Below are 25254 nucleotides of genomic sequence, written 5' to 3'. Positions count from 1 at the left end.
CTAGAACTTGTGTTCTCCAGAACTGAAAGGGAAGAGCAGGCCCCTTTTGTCAGCCACGTGCCTCTCGTGTCTGGAGAAGTGCAGCTGTTTTCCAAGGTTTTTATTTCAGGCTTTCACTTGTATTACAGTAACCAGTTTTATTACAATTACTCTGACCTTAGTTTGAGTCAACACTTTTATCAATAAAATTGCTGGTGGCACTATTGAACACAAATATCCCAAGGAAAACAGATGTGCTTGTAATCAAGGATATCATGTCTTGTGAAGTGATATATTGTGAAACGTGTGTGAAGAATTTGAGGAAGATCCAAATGCCAAATAGTGGAATCTTCAGGTCAGTATATTTCTATTAAAACTCTGCACATTAAGTGGAGAAAAAACAAACAAACAAACAAACAAACAAGACACCAAGTAAAGTTCACAGAAGGGAAATTACCGACATAAACCTAGGCAATGGTGTCCCAAAGTAAGATCCCGTCTGTGCCCCTCAAGAGCAGCCAGGGTAAGCAGTGCTTCTAAGTGGCCCAGTGCGCAGGTCAGCAGTGTCAGGAGTTGGTAGTCCCTCTGCTCTGACCCCGTCTGTCATTGCACTCTAGAGAGAGGGGTCGTGCAATCACTGGGCCTTGCCCGCGGCAGTGATACGCTATCACCTTTAAAAATGTCATTCTGATCTACACACTAATCAACTGTGGCTTTAATTAATACAAGCCAATGCTTGCTCTGACCTCAACACATCTGACACATGGAAAAGTTTCTCTGGACCCTGACTCTTCCACACAGACTGCTGTGTCTCACACAACAGGCAGCACCACTGCTTGTGTTTCTGTGATCCCCCCATGCATGCACCATCTATGTGAACACGCAGTTCACATGTCCACACATCCACCGAAACTGCTTAAAGATAGATAGAAGTTTATCAGTTATAATCTCTCTTTCCCTGTGCCCTAGATTGATGGCAGTAGGATGTGCTGGAAAACACACCCTGGTTAAAACTGGGCCTTTGGAGGCTGTGGCTCAACGGGTTAACGCCCTGGCCTGAAGCACAGGCATCTCATATGGGCGCCGGTTCAAGACCTAGCTGGTCCACTTCCCATCCAGCTCTCTGCTGTCGCCTGGGAAAGCATTAGAAGATGGCCCAAGTCCTTGGGCCCCTGCACCCGCGTGGGAGACCCGGATTCAGATCGGCACAGCTCTGGCCATTTCAGCCAATTGGGAAGTGAACCATTGGATAGAAGACCTCTCTCTCGCTCGCTCTCTCTCTCTTTCTCTCTCTCTCTCTCCTTCTCTCTGTGTAACTCTGACTTTTAAATAAATAAATGAATCTTAAAAAATAAGTTGGGTCTTTGGATCCAGGCTCCATGACAGGTTTTCCGGGCTTTTTATGGTGACCCAATGAGAGGGTTCTGAGCAGTAGCAAATCCAGTGCCTGGCATAGGGAAGATGCCCGGGGAAGAAAACAATGTGTTTGATTTTATTCTCCAAGCATTCCAGACCAGTGGAGGGGCTGTCCGGGGTCACCTGTGCAGTGTTCTGGGGCACGAGCCCTGCTCAAAGAGCACGTTCCAGGAGCGTATACCTTCTTCCACATCACACTCTTTAGCTTGTTTTAAAATTAATTTGTCTTCATTTTATTTGAAAGGCTGAGAGATAAAGAGAGAGGGAGACTGTCCACTGGTTTACTCCCTAAATGTACGCGACAGCAAAGCCTGGGCCAGGCCAAGGCCAAGAGCCAGAAACTCCATCTGGGTCTCTCATCCTCAGAGGAAGAACCCAGAGCGCATTAGCTGCAAAGTGGATCAAAGAGGCCGGCTGAGACGCACAGCACGCATTCTGGTGTGAGATGCAGGCATCCCATGCCATGACCTAACCGCTGTTCCAAACGGCCAACCATTGTACGTTTCGTTCCTCTGCTTTACCACAAGTGACTTACTCCTGTTCCACAGTATTGCAGATCATCTCCCTCAACCATTTCAGTTCCATTCTAAACAGCGCCAGCCTCACACTCCATTGCATGACAGTACAAAATGAGGGACAAAACTCCTTTCTGAGGGAGGTATTATATTTCCTTGGTATAGGTTTTCTTGGGGATAACAGCATATACATTTTCTATCTATATTCAGAGCAGCTGGCTCAGTGATTCATAATCCGAGCTAAACAATAGCTTTGGTATCTTTAGTCAGTGCTAGCAAAAATAAAACACTTTGGAAAAGCAGTTCTAAGAGAGATATTCTCAGTTTTGAAAATGACTTTAGCTCTATCAGACAGTATTTCACATAATGTTTTTCTCAGGTCACGTTGTAATAATGCATAACCATTATGTTAATTAATACATGAAAATAGAATTCTTATTCACTGAAATCTTAAAGAATTTTTTCATTGATTAATTTCGATGGAGTGCAAAAAGAATATAAAACATATTTTAAAAACATTTTCCTAACTTACTATTCCCAGAGAGCAAATTTGAGTATAAAATCGTGTGGATATTGTATCATTTGAGGTATAGATATAGATATAGGCATATAGATGTAGTTTCACTGAATCATACCATGCAAATGACAGCATATTGTTTATTCCCACATTAAAAAAAACACACACAAATGGAGATGGAAGTGGGATAGTGAGAACTCTCTGGGTTTTAGTAGTTTTGTTCTTTTTTTAAAAAAAAGAGATTCATTTATTTATTTGAAACGCAGATATACATAAAGAGAAATCTTCCAACTGCTGGTTCACTCCCCAGATGGCCAGCACTGGGCCAGACTGAAGCCAGGAACAAGGAGCTTCATCTGGGTCTCCCGTGAGAGTGCAGTTCCCCAAGCATTTGGGCCATCTTCCATAGTTTTCCCAGATGCATCAGCAGGGAGCTGGATCAGAAGTGTAGCAGCTGGGACGTGAACAATGGCCCATATGGGCTGCTGGTGCTACAGGCCAAGGCTTAACCCACTGCTCCACAGCGTCAACCCCAAGTCACAGGACGAGAAATTAATTTTCTGTATACTTAGGTGTATTTCTTGGAATATTTACTGTATTTCAATAACTTTTCTTAAAAAAAAAAAAGTTGAACTGAGTTTATTAACTATAACCCTAATAGCTAAGCCTATATAAAATTTTAAATTGAAATTTGCAAAAACAGTCCTTCAACCATTTCCATTTCAAATCAGCCTACTTAAAACATGCGGTTATTTGAAACTTTAATTTAAAGACTACTTTCATAATAAACCACTATTAAATTATCTAATACATCAATAAGCTTTTTATGTAAACAGAGTCTAGTTTTTATTTCCCTTTTTGTTTCCAAAAGCTGGCAATGCTATTCAATTCCATGAAGCATCACAGAAGCCAAAAGAAAGAGAAAAGGCAGTGCCCAGGGTACTGAGAGCAAGTGCTCCATGTCCTCTCCCAGGGCACTGAGAGCAAGTGTTCCATTTCCTCTCCCAGGGTACTGAGAGCAAGCTACTCCATGTCCTCTCCCAGGGTACTGAGAGCAAGTGTTCCATGTCCTCTTCCAGGGTACTGAGAGCAAGTGTTCCATGTCCTCTCCCAGGGTACTGAGAGCAAGCTACTCCATGTCCTCTCCAGGTACTGAGAGAAAGCTACTCCATGTCCTCTCCCAGGGTACTGAGAGCAAGCTACTCCATGTCCTCTCACAGGGTACTGAGAGCAAGCTACTCCATGTCCTCTCACAGGGTACTGAGAGATAGATGCTCCAGGTCCTGTCCAAGGGTACCGAGAGCAAGCTGCTCCGTGTCCTCTCCCAAGGTACTGAGAACAAGCCCTACTCCATGTCCTCTCCCAGGGCACGGAGAGCAAGCTGCCCCATGTCCTCTCCCAGAGTACTGAGAGCAAGCTACTCCATGTCCTCTCCCAGGGAACTGAGAGCAAGCCCTACTCCATGTCCTCTCCCAGGGTACTGAGAGTAAGCTACTCCATGTCCTCTCCCAGGGTACTGAGAACAAGCCCTACTCCATGTCCTCTCCCAGGGTACCGAGAGCAATCCCTACTGCATGTCCTCTCCCAGGGAACTGAGAACAAGCCCTACTCCATGTCCTCTCCCAGGATACCGAGAGAAAGCTACTCCATGTCCTCTCCCAGGGTACTGAGAGCAAGTGCTCCATGTCCTCTCCCAGGGCGCTGAGAGCAATCCCTACTCCATGTCCTCTCCCAGGGTACTGAGAGCAAGTGCTCCATGTCCTCTCCCAGGGTACTGAGAGATAGATGCTCCAGGTCCTGTCCAAGGGTACCGAGAGCAAGCTGCTCCGTGTCCTCTCCCAGGGTACTGAGAACAAGCCCTACTCCATGTCCTCTCCCAGGGTACTGAGAGCAATCCCTACTGCATGTCCTCTCCCAGGATACCGAGAGCAAGCTGCCCCATGTCCTCTCCCAGAGTACTGAGAGCAAGCTACTCCATGTCCTCTCCCAGGGTACTGAGAGCAAGCTACTCCATGTCCTTTCCCAGGGTACTGGGAATAAGCCCTACTCCATGTCCTCTCCCAGGGTACTGAGAGCAATCCCTACTCCATGTCCTCTCCCAGGATACCGAGAGCAAGCTGCCCCATGTCCTCTCCCAGAGTACTGAGAGCAAGCTACTCCATGTCCTCTCCCAGGGTACTGAGAGCAAGTGCTCCATGTCCTCTCCCAGAGTACTGAGAGCAAGCTACTCCATGTCCTCTCCCAGGGTACTGAGAGCAAGCCCTACTCCATGTCCTCTCCCAGGATACCGAGAGAAAGCTACTCCATGTCCTCTCCCAGGGTACTGAGAGCAAGTGCTCCATGTCCTCTCCCAGGGTACTGAGAGATAGATGCTCCAGGTCCTGTCCAAGGGTACCGAGAGCAAGCTGCTCCATGTCCTCTCCCAGGGTACTGAGAACAAGCCCTACTCCATGTCCTCTCCCAGGGCACTAAGAGCAAGCTGCCCCATGTCCTCTCCCAGGGTACTGAGAGCAAGCTACTCCATGTCCTCTCCCAGGGTACTGAGAGCAAGCTACTCCATGTCCTCTCCCAGGGTACTGAGAGCAAGCTACTCCATGTCCTCTCCCAGGGTACTGAGAATAAGCCCTACTCCATGTCCTCTCCCAGGGTACTGAGAGCAATCCCTACTCCATGTCCTCTCCCAGGATACCGAGAGAAAGCTACTCCATGTCCTCTCCCAGGGTACTGAGAGCAAGTGCTCCATGTCCTCTCCCAGGGTACTGAGAGATAGATGCTCCAGGTCCTGTCCAAGGGTACTGAGAGCAAGCTGCTCCGTGTCCTCTCCCAGGGTACTGAGAACAAGCCCTACTCCATGTCCTCTCCCAGGGTACTGAGAATAAGCCCTACTCCATGTCCTCTCCCAGGGTACTGAGAGCAATCCCTACTCCATGTCCTCTCCCAGGATACCGAGAACAAGCTGCCCCATGTCCTCTCCCAGAGTACTGAGAGCAAGCTACTCCATTTCCTCTCCCAGGGTACTGAGAGCAAGTGCTCCATGTCCTCTCCCAGAGTACTGAGAACAAGCTACTCCATGTCCTCTCCCAGGGTACCGAGAGCAATCCCTACTGCATGTCCTCTCCCAGGGAACTGAGAGCAAGCTACTCCATGTCCTCTCCCAGGGAACTGAGAACAAGCCCTACTCCATGTCCTCTCCCAGGATACCGAGAGAAAGCTACTCCATGTCCTCTCCCAGGGTACTGAGAGCAAGTGCTCCATGTCCTCTCCCAGGGTACTGAGAGCAAGTGCTCCATGTCCTCTCCCAGAGTACTGAGAGCAAGCTACTCCATGTCCTCTTCCAGGGTACCGAGAGCAAGCCCTACTCCATGTCCTCTCCCAGGGTACTGAGAGCAAGCTACTCCATGTCCTCTTCAGAGTACTGAGAGCAAGTGCTCCATATCCTCTCCCAGGGTACCGAGAGCAAGCCCTACTCCATGTCTTCTCCCAGGGTACTGAGAGCAAGCCCTACTCCATGTCCTCTCCCAGGGTACTGAGAGCAAGTGCTCCATGTCCTCTCCCAGGGTACTGAGAGCAAGCTGCTCCATGTCCTCTCCCAGAGTACTGAGAGATAACTGCTCCATGTCCTCTCCCAAGGTACTGAGAGCAAGCCCTACTCCATGTCCTCTCCCAGGGTACTGAGAGATAACTGCTCCATGTCCTCTCCCAGGGTACTGAGAGCAAGCTGCTCCATGTCCTCTCCCAGGGTACTGAGAGCAAGCCCTACTCCATGTCCTCTCCCAGGATACTGAGAACAAGCCCTACTCCATGTCCTCTTCCAGGGTACTGAGAGATAGCTGCTCTATGTCCTCTCCCAGGGTACTGAGAGATAGCTGCTCCATGTCCTCTCCCAGGGTACTGAGAGCAAGCTATTCCATGTCCTCTCCCAGGGTACTGAGAGCAAGTGCTCCATGTCCTCTCCCAGGGTACTGAGAGCAAGCTACTCCATGTCCTCTCCCAGGGTGCTGAGAGCAATCCCTACTCCATGTCCTCTTCCAGGGTACTGAGAGCAAGTGCTCCATGTCCTCGCCCAGGGCGCTGAGAGCAATCCCTACTCCATGTCCTCTCCCAGGGTACTGAGAGCAAGTGCTCCATGTCCTCTCCCAGGGTACTGAGAGCAAGCCCTACTCCATGTCCTCTCCCAGGGCACTGAGAGAAAGCTGTTCCATGTCCTCCCCCAGGGTACTGAGAGCAAGCTACTCCATGTCCTCTCCCAGGGTACTGAGAGCAAGCTACTCCATGTCCTCTCCCAGGGTACTGAGAGCAAGCTACTCCATGTCCTCTCCCAGGGTACTGAGAGCAAGCTACTCCATGTCCTCTCCCAGGGTACTGAGAGCAAGTGCTCCATGTCCTCTCCCAGGGTACTGAGAGCAAGTGCTCCATGTCCTCTCCCAGGGTACTGAGAGCAAGCTACTCCATGTCCTCTCCCAGGGTACTGAGAGCAAGCTGCTCCATGTCCTCTCCCAGGGTACTGAGAGATAGCTGCTCCATGTCCTCTCCCAGGGTACTGAGAGCAAGCCCTACTCCATGTCCTCTCCCAGGGTACTGAGAGCAAGTGCTCCATGTCCTCTCCCAGGGTACTGAGAGCAATCCCTACTCCATGTCCTCTCCCAGGGTACTGAGAGCAAGCTGCTCCATGTCCTCTCCCAGGGTACTGAGAGCAAGCTGCTCCATGTCCTCTCCCAGGGTACTGAGAGCAAGCTACTCCATGTCCTCTTCCAGGGTACTGAGAGCAAGCCCTACTCCATGTCCTCTCCCAGGGTACTGAGAGCAAGCCCTACTCCATGTCCTCTCCCAGGGTACTGAGAGCAAGCTACTCCATGTCCTCTCCCAGGGTACTGAGAGCAAGCTACTCCATGTCCTCTTCCAGGGTACTGAGAGCAATCCCTACTCCATGTCCTCTCCCAGGGCGCTGAGAGCAAGCTACTCCATGTCCTCTCCCAGGGTACTGAGAGATAGCTGCTCCATGTCCTCTCCCAGGGTACTGAGAGCAAGCTACTCCATGTCCTCTCCCAGGGTACTGAGAGCAAGCCCTACTCCATGTCCTCTCCCAGGGTACTGAGAGCAAGTGCTCCATGTCCTCTCCCAGGGTACTGAGAGCAAGCTACTCCATGTCCTCTCCCAGGTACTGAGAGCAATCCCTACTCCATGTCCTCTCCCAGGGTACTGAGAGCAAGCTACTCCATGTCCTCTCCCAGGGTACTGAAAGCAAGCTACTCCATGTCCTCTCCCAGGGTACTGAGAGCAAGCCCTACTCCATGTCCTCTCCCAGGGTACTGAGAGCAAGCTACTCCATGTCCTCTTCCAGGGTACTGAGAGCAAGCTACTCCATGTCCTCTCCCAGGGTACTGAGAGCAAGCCCTACTCCATGTCCTCTCCCAGGGTACTGAGAACAAGTGCTCCATGTCCTCTTCCAGGGTACTGTGAGCAAGCTACTCCATGTCCTCTCCCAGGGTACTGAGAGCAAGCTACTCCATGTCCTCTCCCAGGGTACTGAGAGCAAGTGCTCCATGTCCTCTCCCAGGGTACTGAGAGCAATCCCTACTCCATGTCCTCTCCCAGGGTACTGAGAGCAAGCCCTACTCCATGTCCTCTCCCAGGGTACTGAGAGCAAGCTACTCCATGTCCTCTCCCAGGGTACTGAGAGCAAGCTACTCCATGTCCTCTCCCAGGGCGCTGAGAGCAATCCCTACTCCATGTCCTCTCCCAGGGCACTGAGAGCAAGCCCTACTCCATGTCCTCTCCCAGGGTACTGAGAGCAAGCTACTCCATGTCCTCTCCCAGGGTACTGAGAGCAAGCCCTACTCCATGTCCTCTCCCAGGGTACTGAGAGCAAGCCCTACTCCATGTCCTCTCCCAGGGTACTGAGAGCAAGCCCTACTCCATGTCCTCTTCCAGGGTACTGAGAGCAAGCCCTACTCCATGTCCTCTCCCAGGGTACTGAGAGCAAGTGCTCCATGTCCTCTCCCAGGGTACTGAGAGCAAGTGCTCCATGTCCTCTCCCAGGGTACTGAGAGCAAGCCCTACTCCATGTCCTCTCCCAGGGTACTGAGAGCAAGCTGCTCCATGTCCTCTCCCAGGGTACTGAGAGCAAGTGCTCCATGTCCTCTCCCAAGGTACTGAGAGCAAGTGCTCCATGTCCTCTCTCAGGGTACTGAGAGCAAGCTACTCCATGTCCTCTCCCAGGGTACTGAGAGCAAGCTGCTCCATGTCCTCTCCCAGGGTACTGAGAGCAAGTGCTCCATGTCCTCTCCCAGAGTACTGAGAGCAAGCCCTACTCCATGTCCTCTCCCAGGGTACCGAGAGCAAGCTGCTCCATGTCCTCTCCCAGGTGGATACTGGGTTCTCTGTGTGCACAGCGTTGCAGGGCCTTCCTTTGCTATCTGAGAGCCCTTGGCTTGTTCAGATGTGGCAGACATTTCATACCTGCTAAGAACTAAAAAGAAGGATGAGGAGGAGGAGGAGAAAAGTAAGAGAAACAGAAATGAAAGGCAAGCTGCTTATACTCACAGTTCTAAGTACCGAGGACTCACATTATTTTAGCAAATTTCAAGAGATGTTGCACTTCCAAATATAGCTAAATGTACAGAAAAATGCAGTTTTGAACTTCTATAAGTGGCTACTTCAGAAAGGTCATGGAAAAAATGAATTTAAAAATCAGTTGATTTTTGAGTACATTTTTTAAAATCCATGCATTGTTTTTTCATAATGTTCATTTTCATGGGGTTTCTGGAGACCCCCTCAGGCAGAGTATTTTAAGGGTAATAAGGGATGCAGAAGACGCAAGGAAAATTGCAGCTATGTCGCGTTGAGGAGTACCTGAGGCACTGCAGCCTGGGAACGAGGTGGGTGCCCGGAGTGACCAGTGCTTCCGCAGTAAAACAGCAACGACAGAGACAACTTATCCACTGCCTGCAGTGCTGTCCAAGGACCAAGCGAATGTTTATGAAAAAGACCCTCTTAAGTTGTAAGACACTGTAATATCTTAGTTTCATGGAGAGTTGTGTTACTATCTGTTCCTCCACCAGAAGCCTCAGGACTTGATTTGTCCTTGCACTACTATCCAGATCCAATTTCCTAGGCATTACTTGTTTTTGATTTATTCATATAAAGAGAACAGACCTCACGTATTTCATAGGTACAATTCCAAGAAGACAACCATACTCCTCTCTCTCTCACCCTCAAGCTACGCTTTCCTTTATTTTGGCTTAATGCACCACTAGCCATAATATTCAACAAGTAAAAATATAGAAAGACCATAGTTCCACAGGAATATATACAAAAATACACTTTAACACAAAAACTGCTGAAAGAGACAAAGAAGGGCATTACATAAGTCATTATGTAATGATTAAGGATCAATTTTAAACAAAGTTGTGACTGTAATAATTGTATATGCACCCAATGCCAGGGCACCTGGCTATTAGAATCAAACGTTAATGTTTGTAAAGGGAGACACAGACTCCAATACATTAATAACAAGGGAATTCAACACCCCACTTAGATCAATGGACAGATCAAATAGACAAGAACTCAAAAGAAACAACAAAGCTAATCCACACTGTGGACCAACTGGACTTAATTGATATCTAAAAAACAATTTTTCCTACAGCTTAAGTATACACATTCTTTTCATCCGTGCATGGGACATAATCTAGGGTAGGCCATATACTAGGCCACAATTCTTAACAAATTTAAAAGAATTAAAATGATATCATATAATTTTTCTGACCACAGTGGAATGAAGCTGGAAATTAACAACTTACAAAACTGTAGAAAATATGCAAACACATTGTTCCTGAGTGAACAATGGATCAGAGAAAAAATCAAAAGGGAAATCAAAAAAATTTCCTGGAAACAAATGAAGATGATAACACAACATATCAAAACTTAAGGGATACAGCAAAAGAAGTGTTAAGAGGGAAGTTTATAGCAATTAGTGCCTACATCAGGAAAATGAAAAGGCATCAAATAAATAATCTAACAATGCATCTCAAGGACCTACAAAAACAAGAACAATGCAAACTCAAAATTAGTAAGAGGAAAGAAATTATTAAAATTAGAGAAGAAGAAAACAAAATTGACACCATATAAACAAAATATCAGTTAAATAAATAGCTGTGTTTTTTTTTTTTTGAAAAAAATAATTGATACACCATTGACTCAACTAACCAAAGAAAGGGGGGGGGGAATGACCCAAATTAATAAAATCAGAGATGAAAAGGAGATGTTACAATACATACCATAGGAAAAAAAAAGAATCAGCAGAAATAACTACAAACAGCTATATGCCAACAAACTCGAAAATCTACAAGGAATGGATAGATTCTGGATAGACACAATTCACCAAAATAGGATCATGAAGTCATAGAAAGCCTAAATAGATCAATAACAAAGACAGAGATTGAATCAGTCAGTAAAAAAGACCCTCCCAAAAGAGAACAGCCCAGACCCAGTGGCTTCACTGTTAACTTCTACTATACTTTTGAAAAAGAACTAATTCCAATTCTTCTCAAACCATTCAAAACAACTGAAAGGGAGGGAATCCTCCCAAACTTACCTTAATTCCCAAACCATAAAAAGCTACAAAAAGAGAACTACAGACCAATATGCCTGATGAAGATAGATGCAAAAATCCTCAACAAAATCCTAGCCAATCAAATGCAACAGCATATCAGAAAGATCATTCACCCAGACCAAGTGGGATTTATCCCTGGTTTGCACACACACAAATCAATAAATCTGACACATCACATTAAGAAACTGAAGAATAAAAATCATATGATAGTTCTCGAAGTTCTAGCCAAAGCCGTTAGGCAAGAAAAAGCTATCAAAGGACACCAGTTGGAAAGGAGGGAGTCAAATGATCCCTGTTTGCAGATGAGGTGATCCTATATATAGGGGAATCAAAACTCTGCTAAGAGACTATTGAAACTCATAAGAGAGTGTGGTAAAGTTGCCTTTGTACACCCAGACAATTCCATAGCTGTGAAAGAATTTGCAAGATCAGTCCCATTCACAATAGCTACAAAAAAAATAAAAATAAAAAAACATGGAATAAATTGAACCAAGGAAGTGAAAGATACTTCATATTTAAAGTCCTTTGTCCAAATTCCATCCTGAAAACCCCTGTACAGAATCATCTAGAAGGTAAGACTGACACATTCTCGTTGAAGCCACTGCTCCCTCCGAGTGACATAACAACAGGCAGTCTTGGGCACTGGATCTCTTTTAGAAAGAACTCACTAAGAATAGAAATAGTAGCACTTTGGCAGGGGCCCAAGGGCTGCATTTTTAATGATAAGGTCTTTCATTATCCTTCAAGTTCCATTTTGGGGCAAACACAGCATTTTTTTCTTAGGAATGAGACAAGACTCTCTTACCACAATGTCAGGCTCTTTAAAGAATGACTGATTTGTGTCAGATACCAGAGCATTTAAAAGGCCTAATTTTCTTATCAATGAAAGTAAAAGACATGGCCAAGTGAGAATGAGGTCATGGAATCTATTCTAGTGCACTTCGTCCATCACAAACATCCTTGGATAAATACAAATCCAATCATGGCCACACAAAACCGGGCCAGGAGCTCACCACATGTGGCTCACTTATTGATCTGTTCTTAAGCACACTCTGTGGGTTGGAGGGCAAATGTATCTTTCCATCTTGGAAGGGCTCACAGATGGGACCTTCGCTAAGACATTAATGTAATTCATGAAGATGTTGCAACATCAGTGGAGGACTCTGTAGGTTTTCTTCAGAAAGAAAATGACACTTGGCTGTGATATACTCTAAAACAATATTCTTCAAAAATAGTGTTGCCTTAGGTTAGCACTGGACTGTGGAACCCCCCAGAGTAATGGAAGTGATGATCCAAATGCAGCCTTAAATTAGAGAGAGAGAAAACCTCTCAAAATTTGTCTACTAAGGTAACTGGTGGTCAACCAGCACTTGGAAGCTGCTCAGTGGGCTGCAAGTGGACATCATCTGGCCTGGGAAAGAACTCCTTCCAAGACCCAACACAGCACCCAGTTCTGAGAATGGCAAGTGTTTATCAAAGAGAGTAAAGGCCTCGCCCTTGGAAGCATGAAGTAATGAGATCTTCCTTCTCGGTCAGCTCCAAAGAGGGTGGAGACCTGTCGCTTGAGCTGTCCCAAAGAGAGCGCGTTACGAAGACCTTGAGTCCTGGCCTCTTGGGTGATTTCCACAGTTAGTGAAGGGCCACAATTCTGATTGGGATGTGTCTTCTTCAAAAATTGTTAGCATTTTGAAAATAATCTCTAATCAGGACAAACTGTTGGTTTCATGAAAATTTATTGAGTATCTTCTATGTGCTAAATAGAGTTCTAGGAGAAGGTCTTTTTGGAAGATACTGACAACATAAAACAGAAAATACTGTGTGTGAAGAGGCTTGGTTTCGATGCTATTTACTTGCCTTTGCCCGGGGGTGGGGGGTGTTGAAACAGTGTTTGCTGTGCTGGGCCACAGAACGCGGCAGAAACTGAGCTCCAACTGTCTGTTGGAGGGAAATTAAGCAGGGAGGACAGGGAAATAATGTGACCCCCAAGTGGAAAGAAATCTCCCACTCCCCAAGCAAATCACTCTGCATTTGTACCGTTTACAACCCTCCCACGGTGTTGGATCATGTGTCCCCTTCTAAATGAGTTGAATATTGTGCCTTCATAAGATATTTCTCCCAGAGTCGTCATCATCAAGGCCCCATTTATCCTCCTCAGCTATTGACTCTGTGTGTGTGTGTGTGTGTGTGTGTGTGTTGTGAGATACAGAGCTTTTCCACGCCCTCCGTTTCTGGTGTGCAGATGAATGAGAATCCAGTGCCTTGCAGCTCCAGCACATCAAATACTGCTTAAACACCCAAGACAAAGGCTAACAAACGACATCGAAACAAAGCCAAGGCACCATTTATAAATGTCTCCCGGTCTGTTCTGTCATAACACACACCAGGATATTTGTTGTTGCTTGCAGAAAAGGATAGTCAATGACAAAGAAGCAATTTCTCGCTGAAGCTACCATATGTTCTGCCTTCTACTCACCATGCCATCCATTGGCTCTGCTGATGGGTTGTTTTCTCTGAGTTAAGCTATCCATCTTCCAGCCTCTTTGTAGGAGTAGAACACAATGATTATTTGGCTGTGCTCCCATCCTCTGGGGAAGCCTTGAGGAAAGCCCCTTTCCACGGCCCAGTGATGTGGCACACAACACATGCGGCAGCCACTGGGCAAGGTCACCCTCACCAAGCTTGCCATTGGACACATGAACACAGGACTCAAATTACCTCCTCTTGGAGAGAAACAAGAAAAGACAGCAAAGCAAACTATCAACAAAAGAGTTACAAACCCAATAGGCATGCTATCACTCTGGAAGGGATGTATAAGTCATTGTCATCTTGATTGAAAATGGGTTTATATTTTTTTTTCAAGTCCTTGCCCCACATGAGATAAGACTTTTTTTTGACAGGCAGAGTGGACAGTGAGAGAGAGAGAGAGAGAGAGAGAAAGAAAGGTCTTCCTTTGCCGTTGGTTCACCCTACAATGGCCGCCGTGGCTGCGGCCGGCACACCGCACTGATCCGAAGACAGGAGCCAGGTACTTATCCTAGTCTCCCATGGGGTGCAGGGCCCAAGGAGTTGGGCCATCCTCCACTGCACTCCCTGGCCACAGCAGAGAGCTGGCCTGGAAGAGGGGCAACCGGGACAGAATCCGGTGCCCCGACCGGGACTAGAACCCGGTGTGCCGGTGCCGCAAGGCAGAGGATTAGCCTACTGAGCCGCGGCGCCGGCCTATATTTATAATATACTTATATGCAGGTGTTTTAGCATGGTTTTCTATTCATCTATTCAGTTTTTCTAAATGCTTATTTTTATTTATTGAAAGGCAGGGTTACAGAGAGAGAGAGAGGAAGAAACAGAGAGAGACAGAGAGAGAGAGACAGAGAGAATCTTCCATTTGCTAGTTCATTTCCCAAATGGCAATAGCCGGGGCTGGGTCAGACAGAAGCCAGGAGCCAGGAGTTTCTTGTGGGTGTCCCACATGGGTGCAAGGACCCAGTGATTTGGGCCATCTTCTGCTGCTTTCTCAGGCACATCAGCAGGGAGCTGGCATGGAAGTGGAGCAGCCGGGATTCAACTCCTGCTACTGACAGTGGGCCGCACTCCGGGCTCCTGGCTTTGGCCTGGCCAGGCCCCAGCTGTTGCCACCATTTGGAGAGTAAACCAACAGATGGAAGATTGCTCTCGGTCTGTCTCTCCCTCTCACTCTCTCTGTAACTCTGCCTTTCAGTAAATAAATAAATAAAAATAAAATATCTATCTGGGGAAGCAGTGTTTTATTTGCTACTACAGTGTACTACTCATGACCCAGGTGAGCATGCAATCTGGAGAATGTGGCTGGCTACATGCCCGTCCCAGTTTCTGATCATCCTCCTTTGTCCTTGCCCATGATGATGTAGTTATCAAGCAAAGAACTTCTACCTCATCAGGGGTACAATGGGGATAGCACAGTGTTTTCACCCTCGGTGATTGATTAACCAGAATGTCTCAGGAATTTAAATTTCTCTTTGTTCTGATATTCAAGTCTGGGAGCCTTGCATATGCCACAGCTGAAATGGAGACTTGCAAAATAATGTTAGTAAAGTATAATGCACTTTTATAGGACATAGATTCATTTCTGGGTAATTACTGGAAAAATGTCTTCCAATGTCTCAGTGTCTCCACTGTCAGAAGCTACTGACATTAACTCTATGGGTGTGTATGTTTCTGTGTTGGTGTGCATGAACTTGCAAACCAATGAAATTTCAACTTCTTTGCTTCCTTCAATTGCACTGTCACATCATGAGCCACAGATTATGAATGCAAACAAAATATGTTGATTGTTATGGGTTAGAACAGTTTAAACAAATCTGTAAACTCCTCCATTAAATAAAGAATACATATATATATATATATATATATATGAGAGAATATGATAGAATATTCTGTAAATTCTACTAGAGATTATCCCAATATTATTCTTAGTTGGATATTGAAATGTAACAAAATCTGAGATTAAGCACAAAAGACTCTTAAATGCCCAACATATTCTCTAAAATAGGCTTTGATCATATAAGTCATCGATACATTCAGAAGCTGTTCCGAGGTTCTGGCAATTGGCCATGGAGATAAAGTTAAAACCGCCCTTGAAAATGGAAGCCCAAGAATCATTAGTGACAACTTGTACTTAGCACCCTGGTTACTCAGTTTGTATTTTATTCTAAAATTATGGTTATTTATCCAGAAATGTGTCAATAACTTTGTACAGAGTAAAAAAAAGGTACATGTCCTTGGAAAGTGTGAGTATCAAAACATCCACCTTAAAATCTTTATATTTGCTAATTTACTGAGATAGCCATTTCAATTTAAGAATTTTGTTTCAGGAATTTTAATACTTATCTGGGTCTGAATGTTATGCTCCATGAAACATAAGGCCCTCTGTTAGTTGGATGCACAATCAGGGGGTAGGTTTAGGGAAAGAACAGAAACATAACTTGAAAATACCCTCTTTTCTTCCTGTCCTACATTATATCACCAAGGGTCGCTACTAGGCTGGGGCCAGTGTTGTGACATATCAACATTAGCATGCCACACGAGAGCTGCTCCACTTCCAATCCAACTCCCTAATAATGGCCTGGAAAAGCAGTGGAAGATGGCCCAAGTTCTTGGTCCCTGCCTCCCACTTGGGAGACCTGGAAGAAGGTCCTGGCTCCTGGTGTTGGCCTGGCTCTGCCCTGGCCTTTTCGACCACTTGGAGAGTGAGCCAGTGGATGGACGATCTCTCTCTCTCTCTCTCCATAACTCTTTCAAATAAATAAATGAATCTTTTTTTTTTTTTTTTTTGCAAAGTAAGTTGGGTCTTTTTCTGTTCTTGTGTCTTTTAATCAGAACATCTTTCTTTCTCTTTTTCCTCATGAAAAACATCTGCTTTTTATATTTATTCACCTCTCTAAAAAATGTTGAAGAGAAAATTGGAAGGATTGCTTTTAAAATAGTACTTCAGGGCTAAAAGGCTGCCATTCATTTTATTAGAAATCTATTATTTAACACTTTATAAACCTGTGATTAAATGATACCAAATTTCTAATAAGTGCTGTATTTATCATTCATATTTTGTTTCTGAAATTGGAAAATTTATCTGCATTGGTCAGATTTTTTTTTCATCTTGTAAGTAATTCTGAGCGGTAGTGTTTGACCAATGAGCCTAAGAAATTTCCAAGGATACCCTCTCTAAAGTTGAAGGATTCTAACTGACTGCAAAGTTGAAGGGTTTCAACAGTCCATTGATATTTCCAATGCACACTTGACATTCGCTGCGATGTCTAATTATTAGATTTCCAGGGGAGAGAATGTAGTATTTGCATAAATGGTCTGTTAGTAACTTCTGCATGTTTTCAGTACAAAGGGTGTATTGACTTCTTAGGGTTTGGGGAGAGGTTTCTCTGACACACAGAGAAGTCTTACAAATTTTAATTCATGCAGCCCTACTGCCCAGCACACACCATGCATTCATACACATATTTTGAAAGATGTTGTGAGCTGATGTTTTAACCTGTATTCCAAAGTCCTTTTGTGGTATGTGGTTCCTAAGATCTACCAGTGCTTTTGAATCAACTCCTGAACACAGGCACAGTTTTATTTGTGTGTGCATCCTTCAAGAAAGCATGTCCATAAAATTAATTTCATTTCTTAACTGGTTCATTATCCTTAAATCACATAAACCATATCCTGCACTTTGTAGAACATTGAATGAGATGACTTCTAAGGGTTCCCTCCCCCATTTAACTCCAAAGTTTTATGGCCATAAGGACTATCTCATCTACAGATAACAACAGAGACCTTCCAGAATGGAGGATGTCTCCAGGGGAATAAACGCGGCCAACAGTCTCGTGAATTACTCAACATGCTTATTGTTCAGCTTCCGCATCTCTGTAACAGAACAATGTTGCAGTCAGTCTTGTGTGGAGGAGGAGCTTGGAGTCTAGCAGAGAAGAAGGAAGCCTGGGTTTGCACCCCAGCCCCGGCCCCACTCAGCTGTGGACTGTGCAGGCAGTGGGCTACCGGATCTTGTAGCGTCCTCTGCACCAGAAACTCTTTGGCAACCCAGAGCCTCAGTGGCACAGGGACCACTGCCACTTAGTGGTGGAGAAAGTAGAGAGAAGTAACTGTAAAAAGGGGGTCACATGTGGATATGTGTTCACATTGTGCACAGATGTGGTGTGTGTGTGTGCATGTCTGTAGGGGGTCACATGTGGATATGTGTTCACATTGTGCACAGATGTGGGTGTGTGTGTGTGTGTGCATGTCTGTAGGGGGTCACATGTGGATAAGTGTTCACATTGTGCACAGATGTGGGTGTGTGTGTGTGTGTGTCTGTAGGGGGTCACATGTGGATATGTGTTCACATTGTGCACAGATGTGGGGGTGTGTGTATGTGCGTGTCTGTAGGGGGTCACATGTGGATATGTGTTCACATTGTGCACAGATGTGGGTGTTTGTGCATGTCTGTAGGGGGTCACATGTGGATAAGTGTTCACATTGTACACTGATGTGGGTATGTGTGTGGGTGTGCGTGTCTGTAGGGGGTCACATGTGGATATGTGTTCACATTGTGCACAGATGTGGGTGTGTGTGTGTGCATGTCTGTAGGTGGTCACATGTGGATAAGTGTTCACATTGTGCACAGATGTGGGTGTGTGTGTGTGCATGTCTGTAGGGGGTCACATGTGGATAAGTGTTCACATTGTGCACAGATGTGGGTGTGGGTGTGTGCATGTCTGTAGGTGGTCGCATGTGGATAAGTGTTCACATTGTGCACAGATGTGGGTGTTTGTGTGTGCATGTCTGTAGGTGGTCGTATGTAGATAAGTGTTCACATTGTACACAGATGTGGGTGTGTGTGTGTGTCTGTAGTGGGTCACATGTGGATATGTGGTCACATTGTGCACACATGTGGGTCACATGGGATATGTGTTCACACTGTGCACAGATGTGGGGGTGTTTGTGTGTGCATGTCTGTAGGGGGTCACATGGGATATGTGTTCACACTGTGCACAGATGTGGGTGTGTGTGTGCGTGTCTGTAGGGGGTCACATGTGTATATGTGTTCACACTGCACAGATGTGGGTGTGTGTGCATGTCTGTAGGGGGTCACATGTGGATAAGTGTTCACATTGTGCACAGATGGGGTGTGTGTGTGCGTGTCTGTAGGGGGTCACATGTGGATGTGTGTTCACATTGTACACAGATGTGGGGTGTGTGTGTGTGCGTGTCTGTAGGGGGTCACATGTGGATAAGTGTTCACATTGTACACAGATGTGGGTGTGTGTGGGTGTGTCTGTAGGGGGTCACATGTGGATAAGTGTTCACATTGTGCACAGATGGGGTCTGTGTGTGTCTGTAGGGGGTCACATGGGATAAGTGTTCACACTGTGCACAGATGTGGGTGTGTGTGTGCGTGTCTGTAGGGGGTCACATGTGTATATGTGTTCACACTGTGCACAGATGTGGGTGTGTGTGCATGTCTGTAGGGGGTCACATGTGGATAAGTGTTCACATTGTGCACAGATGTGGGTGTGTGTGTGTGTGTGTCTGTAGGGGGTCACATGTGGATAAGTGTTCACATTGTACACAGATGTGGTGTGTGTGTGTGTGTGTCTGTAGGGGGTCACATGTGGATAAGTGTTCACACTGTGCACAGATGTGGGTGTGTGTGTGTGCGTGTCTGTAGGGGGTCACATGTGGATGTGTGTTCACATTGTGCACAGATGTGGGGTGTGTGTGTGTGCGTGTCTGTAGGGGGTCACATGTGGATAAGTGTTCACACTGTGCACAGATGTGGGTGTGTGTGTGTGCGTGTCTGTAGGGGGTCACATGTGGATAAGTGTTCACATTGTACACAGATGTGGTGTGTGTGTGTGTGCGTGTCTGTAGGGGGTCACATGTGGATAAGTGTTCACATTGTGCACAGATGTGGGGTGTGTGTGTGTGCGTGTCTGTAGGGGGTCACATGTGGATATGTGTTCACATTGTGCACAGATGTGGGTGTGTGTGTGTGCATGTCTGTAGGGGGTCACATGTGGATAAGTGTTCACATTGTACACAGATGTGGTGTGTGTGTGTGTGCGTGTCTGTAGGGTGTCACATGTGGATAAGTGTTCACATTGTACACAGATGTGGTGTGTGTGTGTGTGTGTGTCTGTAGGGTGTCACATGTGGATAAGTGTTCACATTGTACACAGATGTGGTGTGTGTGTGTGTGCGTGTCTGTAGGGGGTCACATGTGGATATGTGTTCACATTGTGCACAGATGTGGGTGTGTGTGTGTGCATGTCTGTAGGGGGTCACATGTGGATAAGTGTTCACATTGTACACAGATGTGGTGTGTGTGTGTGTCTGTAGGGGGTCACATGTGGATAAGTGTTCACATTGTACACAGATGTGGTGTGTGTGTGTGTCTGTAGGGGGTCACATGTGGATAAGTGTTCACATTGTACACAGATGTGGTGTGTGTGTGTGTGTGCGTGTCTGTAGGGGGTCACATGTGGATAAGTGTTCACATTGTACACAGATGTGGTGTGTGTGTGTGTGTGTCTGTAGGGGGTCACATGTGGATAAGTGTTCACATTGTACACAGATGTGGTGTGTGTATGTGTGTGTGTGTGTCTGTATAGATGCATGTACAGTTGGTCCTCCCTGAACACAAGTACCATCATGGACACAACTGAAGATGGGAAACATTGAAAAAATTGTATCTGTCTGAACACAAGCAGACATTTTTCTTATTAATACTCCATAGTAATACAGGATATTTACATAACACGTCATGCCAGAGATTATTAAATATACATAGGAGGATGTGTGTAGGTTCTATGCAAATCTGGCACAATTCTATAAACGGGGTTTCAATATGCACAGACTGTGTCATCAGTGGCTGGTCCTGGCACCGGTCTCTCTGGGATACCATGTGGTGAATCCATGTGTACATACATACAAGTACATGCACAAGAACACACGTGTGCAGTGTGTATGTTTATGTACAGGTGCCTATGTAGCTGAGAATCTACACTGAGAATAGAAACATGAGCTTACACACACTGATTTTATATATATATATATATATATATATATGCAGAGAAACACACACATACATATTCACTGCTTTCTCTCTTAAGTTCCTCAGTGCCTCTTTGAGAAGAGATAAAACAGTATTATATATGTTGAACTATTTTTAAAGTAAAAAATGGAGGTTAGCATTTTGTATGATTTGCCAGGTAAGAGAACAATTTGTGTCTTCTGAATCCTTGTTAATTGTACTTTTTGCTCCACCATAAACATGTTGTCATATGTTAATGTTTGCTTTCTTGGTGTGTGAACCTTGGCCTTGTCATGACTGTATAATCTCACATATGACCACTTAAAATAAATTTCTCTCATCTTTTTTGCTTTGGTTTTATGATTTTCTCTATGATAGACCTTTTTATTCTCTTGAAAAACAGGCCAAAGTGAACACTGTGAATTTTGGAAGGTCATAGTATTGCGAGAACGAGTGACTGGTTGTTTCATAAAACTTTGTGGACTCCTGTAGGTAATAAGGAAGAGACGTCTGGCTGTGTCTCTGGGTCTAAGGGTTGCCATGTGAATACCTCTCCACAACTCATAGTTAAAATGCCTATGCCCTCATGTGCAGAGTGAAACCACAGTGAATTAAATGTATGGATGAAACTCTATAAAAACAAAGGAGCAAGAGTGAGGGAGAGAGTTGATCTGCAATATTTTTCTCTTCAGAGGAGAAACTCCAAGGGTAAAATGGGATTACTGCACACAGGGAGAAGTTTTTTCAGCAGGGCTGGGGGAATTTGCCTCTTGGATTTCTTCTTTGAAAGAACAGAGGTGAGGTAGTGCAGACTACAAAGGGGACAGAACATCAAAGGTACTAGTTAGGGCCAGCTCGCGGAGCACGGCTTGGGGACAAGGCCACCACAGGCTACCTTTCTCCTGGAGACTCCAGGTGACCATATCCCGGGCCCTCAAGGGGCTGCAAGCCGGGTGATGAAGTTTACAGCCTAATCAAGCAACAAGGATGATGAGAACTCAGGTCTTCCTTATGACAGAGCTATGTGTTTTCCTATCCCAGACTGAGTAATTCCTACAAGTAACTTTGCCTTGCAATGTAAGGGACCACGAGGAAATACAGGACAGTCCACTCCCTCCCTTGACCAGGAGGGTCTTTCATGCTTTGCCCGCCCTTAGACACACACACACAACACAGTTCTTTGTGTCTTTGGCCTTCCTCCCCTGCTCTCCTTCCTCAATCCCTCTGAGCCCACACCTTTCTGGTTGCCCCCAGTCTTTAATTCGTGCTCCCTAAGTGCTCATCAACATCACCATCCCTGGCATCCAGGGACCATGCATTCTCAGGAGGGTGAACTTTGTAGGGTTCGCCAGCACTGCGTGAGCCTCAGGCTGCTGCCTGATTCTCTGTGCTCCCCGCTGTCTCTATCCACTTGAGCTTTTCTTAGCTAAATCCTGCCTTCGAGGCAAGACTGAGATGTAAGCAAACTTAACTTCCTCTGCACAAGGAAATCCTTTCTGCTCCCCACCTCGGAACTCTCAATAACTGCGCAATATTGTGCTCAGCCCATTATCATGTTGAACTGTAATAATTTAATTAGGCTCCTTGACCTCTCCCAGGCTAGGAGATGAGAGGGATTTATTGTCCTGCTCGTCTGTTCCTAGCTGTGGGAGATGCTTCACGTGCCTCACTTTACAAAGGAAAAGAGCAGATTTGGGCACATACAGAGTAAAAAAAAGCTGAAGCAGCTGAAGACTTCCTTTGAAGGTTAACTTCCACGTAACATGAGAGAACATATTGCTGTCATTGTGAAGCATATGAAGCAGAGTAGTATGTTGTGCTAAAATGACTTCTTTGTGGCAGCAATAGCATAGCCACTTGGGACGTGGCATCACTGTGGGCCAAATGCTGCACAGTGCACATCACTCTTCATAGCCAATCTGAAAATCAGAGCATGTCACTGCCTGTTTTCAGAGAAGGAGCTGAGACTGGAAGAAGAGAATTGCCAGAGGTGCAGTGCTGTGTGATGGAGAAAGCAGAATTAACCCCTGTGCTCTCACTACAACGATGCCATCCATCATATGTCGGGCGTTTATGCACTGTAGTGTCAGATTCCAACGGTTACATATCAATTAGTAGTCATATAAGCACCCATGCAAAATTGACATCCATGTAGGAAACACACACACACACACACAAATCCACAGACCCCTGCTGTGGTTAACACCCTCTTGCCACACAGGAGTCTACCTGCAATATTTATGATTTCACCCTCAATTTCTTTTTCTTAAGGTTTCTTTCTTTATATATTTGGAAGTCAGTCTTAGAGAGAGAGAGAGAGAGGGAGAGACAGACACATAGGAGGGGAGGGAAGATGCAGAGAGAGAGAAAGACTCTTCCATCTGTTGGTCCACTCCTCAAGTGGCCACAATGGTCAAGGCTGAGCCAAGAGCCAGGAGCTTCATCCTGGTCTCCCACAGGGTGGCAAGGGACCCAAGCACTTGGACTACCTTCCCCTTCTTTCCACAGGCCTTTAGGAGCAAGCTGGATTGGAAGTGGAGCAGCTGATACACGAACAAGGGCCCATATGGCATTGCAGGCGGCAGCTTAACATGCTATGCCACAGCATCTGCCTCCACTGCCAACTTCCAAACAGGTTGTTCTCTGTGTCATTGGATACTCCATCATGCTGGCTTTTCCTTGGGGCATGTTATTCACTTTTGTGCACTGTAATCAGGGTCCTCAAAGTCCTGCTTTCTCCTGGGGGTACTCAGTTCTCATGACTTCAGCTGTTTATTTTATTTTAAATTTTATTTTATTTTATATCTTATTTTTTTAAACTTTTATTTAATGAATATAAATTTCCAAAGTACAGCTTATGGATTACAATGGCTTCCCCCCCACAACGTCCCTCCCACCCGCAACCCTCCCCTTTCCCACTCCCTCTCCCCTTCCATTCACATCAAGATTCATTATGATAATGAATTATTGATTTTTGTTTTGCTTAATTTTATTTTTCTGTTGCTATTTGATTGTCATTTACTGTTTCTTAACATTCAAATTGATATTTCCTACTTTCAACTCTATTTTAAATGTGTCCTCATTTCCCTCTGCGTAGGATTTCTGGATGTTCCGCTGTCACTTTGAATTTTACAGATCTGAGTTACCTATCAGAATCTCCCACTTCTCAAATCTGCCATTTAGAACTATCAATGGCATTACAGTTTTTTAATAATGATTCACAAAATTTTGACTCTTGTTTCTGTATTGTGTGTGTAGAGGGCACTTCAAAAAGTTTGTAGAAAAATAAAATTAAAGTGTTTTTATTTCATGCCAAAAGTTTTAAAACCATGCGTAGTTTGAACATAGTACTTTATTCCACCAAAGAATTTTTGCACCAAAATAATTTGATACTTTCATTTTCATTTCATAATGTATTTTGAAGCATGCTATAACAATATATTATCTACTTTTTAATCTTCCTTCATAATGTCTTTGATATTTTCTCTTCATTCTTAATGGTACCAGCTTATCATTACACTAACTCACTCCTGGGTTAAATACATGCAAATGGACCATGACCGATTCATGGATGACTTCATCCTCAATTTTTTCCTTTCCAATGAAAACTCCATGAAATGTTACCTAAAATGCTGATCTTGTTATCTGGTTCATATAATCAAATATGATCATGGAATCCCCATTGTTTAGTACTTGTGAACATTCAGTCACTATTTGTTAAGCAAATTGGTTAATTAATAAATAAATGTGTATGTTAAATCACATCTATTTGAAACCAAATTTCTTTCTCTTATATCTTGTTTGAAATGTTGTCTTCCTTAACAGGAACCTGTACTGTGCATATTTTCCTCCACTGACCCAACTTTCCTAATCAACCCAATGGTTTATTTTACAAGAAATGTAAACTATATTTAATACCTAGCATATATTTAATAGATATATTTATACCTAGCATAGTATGTGAGCACATACCAATCCACTGGTCTACATAAAGATAGCCAGTGTGGAGAAATATCTTTGAGGTAGCAAATAAAAAAATTAAAACTGAATAGTTCCAGAAAATCCCTAACTTGTCCATTCAAGTGTGTTTGGCATATTTTTAAAAGTGTCACCTGAGCGTTGATTGCCATATCAAACTGATAAATAATAGTGAGAAATTAGTGAGTAATTGTGACATTTCGTTTAGATAAATGCCCTAAAATTTTATTTCTGGAGGAAAAAAAGGAAAATAAACATGTTATCTATTACTCGTCCATGCCTCTTGTTATCCAGGATGCCCCAGTGAGTTATGCATAGCTGAGGAGAATGAGCCATCCCCACTCTGCTTGTCTGAGCTCACACAGCTGCACTGTGGCTCCCGCAGGGTCTTATTCCAGGCTTGAGTTAGTCCAGGAAGTTCAGGAAACTAGAAGCCACAGAGTCAGCTTCTTGGTTCCTTGTTGAGTTCTGAACACACACCCTACAAAGAAACCTTGAATATAGAAAGCGACCAATGCTAATTATCCTAACACGATTATTAAAATGTATGCATGTAAAGAAATATTACTTTGTACCCCCTCTATTCCCTTTGATGATGGATAGCACAAGAGCTTGAACCAGGTGCAGCAAGAGCATGACGTGCAGACTGAGAAACAGCCTAGCGCATTCCTGCTTT

The 25254-nt window shown here is 45.0% G+C and overlaps 1 protein-coding gene across 2 annotated transcripts in view; it reads right to left on the bottom strand.

Moving 5' to 3' along the window:
• Positions 1 to 25254, bottom strand: part of CSMD1 (CUB and Sushi multiple domains 1) — a 2062046-nt gene that overhangs the window by 1791050 nt on the left and 245742 nt on the right. The gene's annotated exons all lie outside the window — the stretch shown is intronic.

The sequence above is a fragment of the Oryctolagus cuniculus genome, chromosome 8 (assembly GCF_051225735.1).
Source record: "Oryctolagus cuniculus isolate XC-2025 breed Fujian yellow rabbit chromosome 8, ASM5122573v1, whole genome shotgun sequence".
NCBI lineage: Eukaryota > Metazoa > Chordata > Mammalia > Lagomorpha > Leporidae > Oryctolagus > Oryctolagus cuniculus.
Note: the sequence above shows the minus strand (reverse complement) of the source record. Positions and strands in the feature narration are given on the sequence as shown.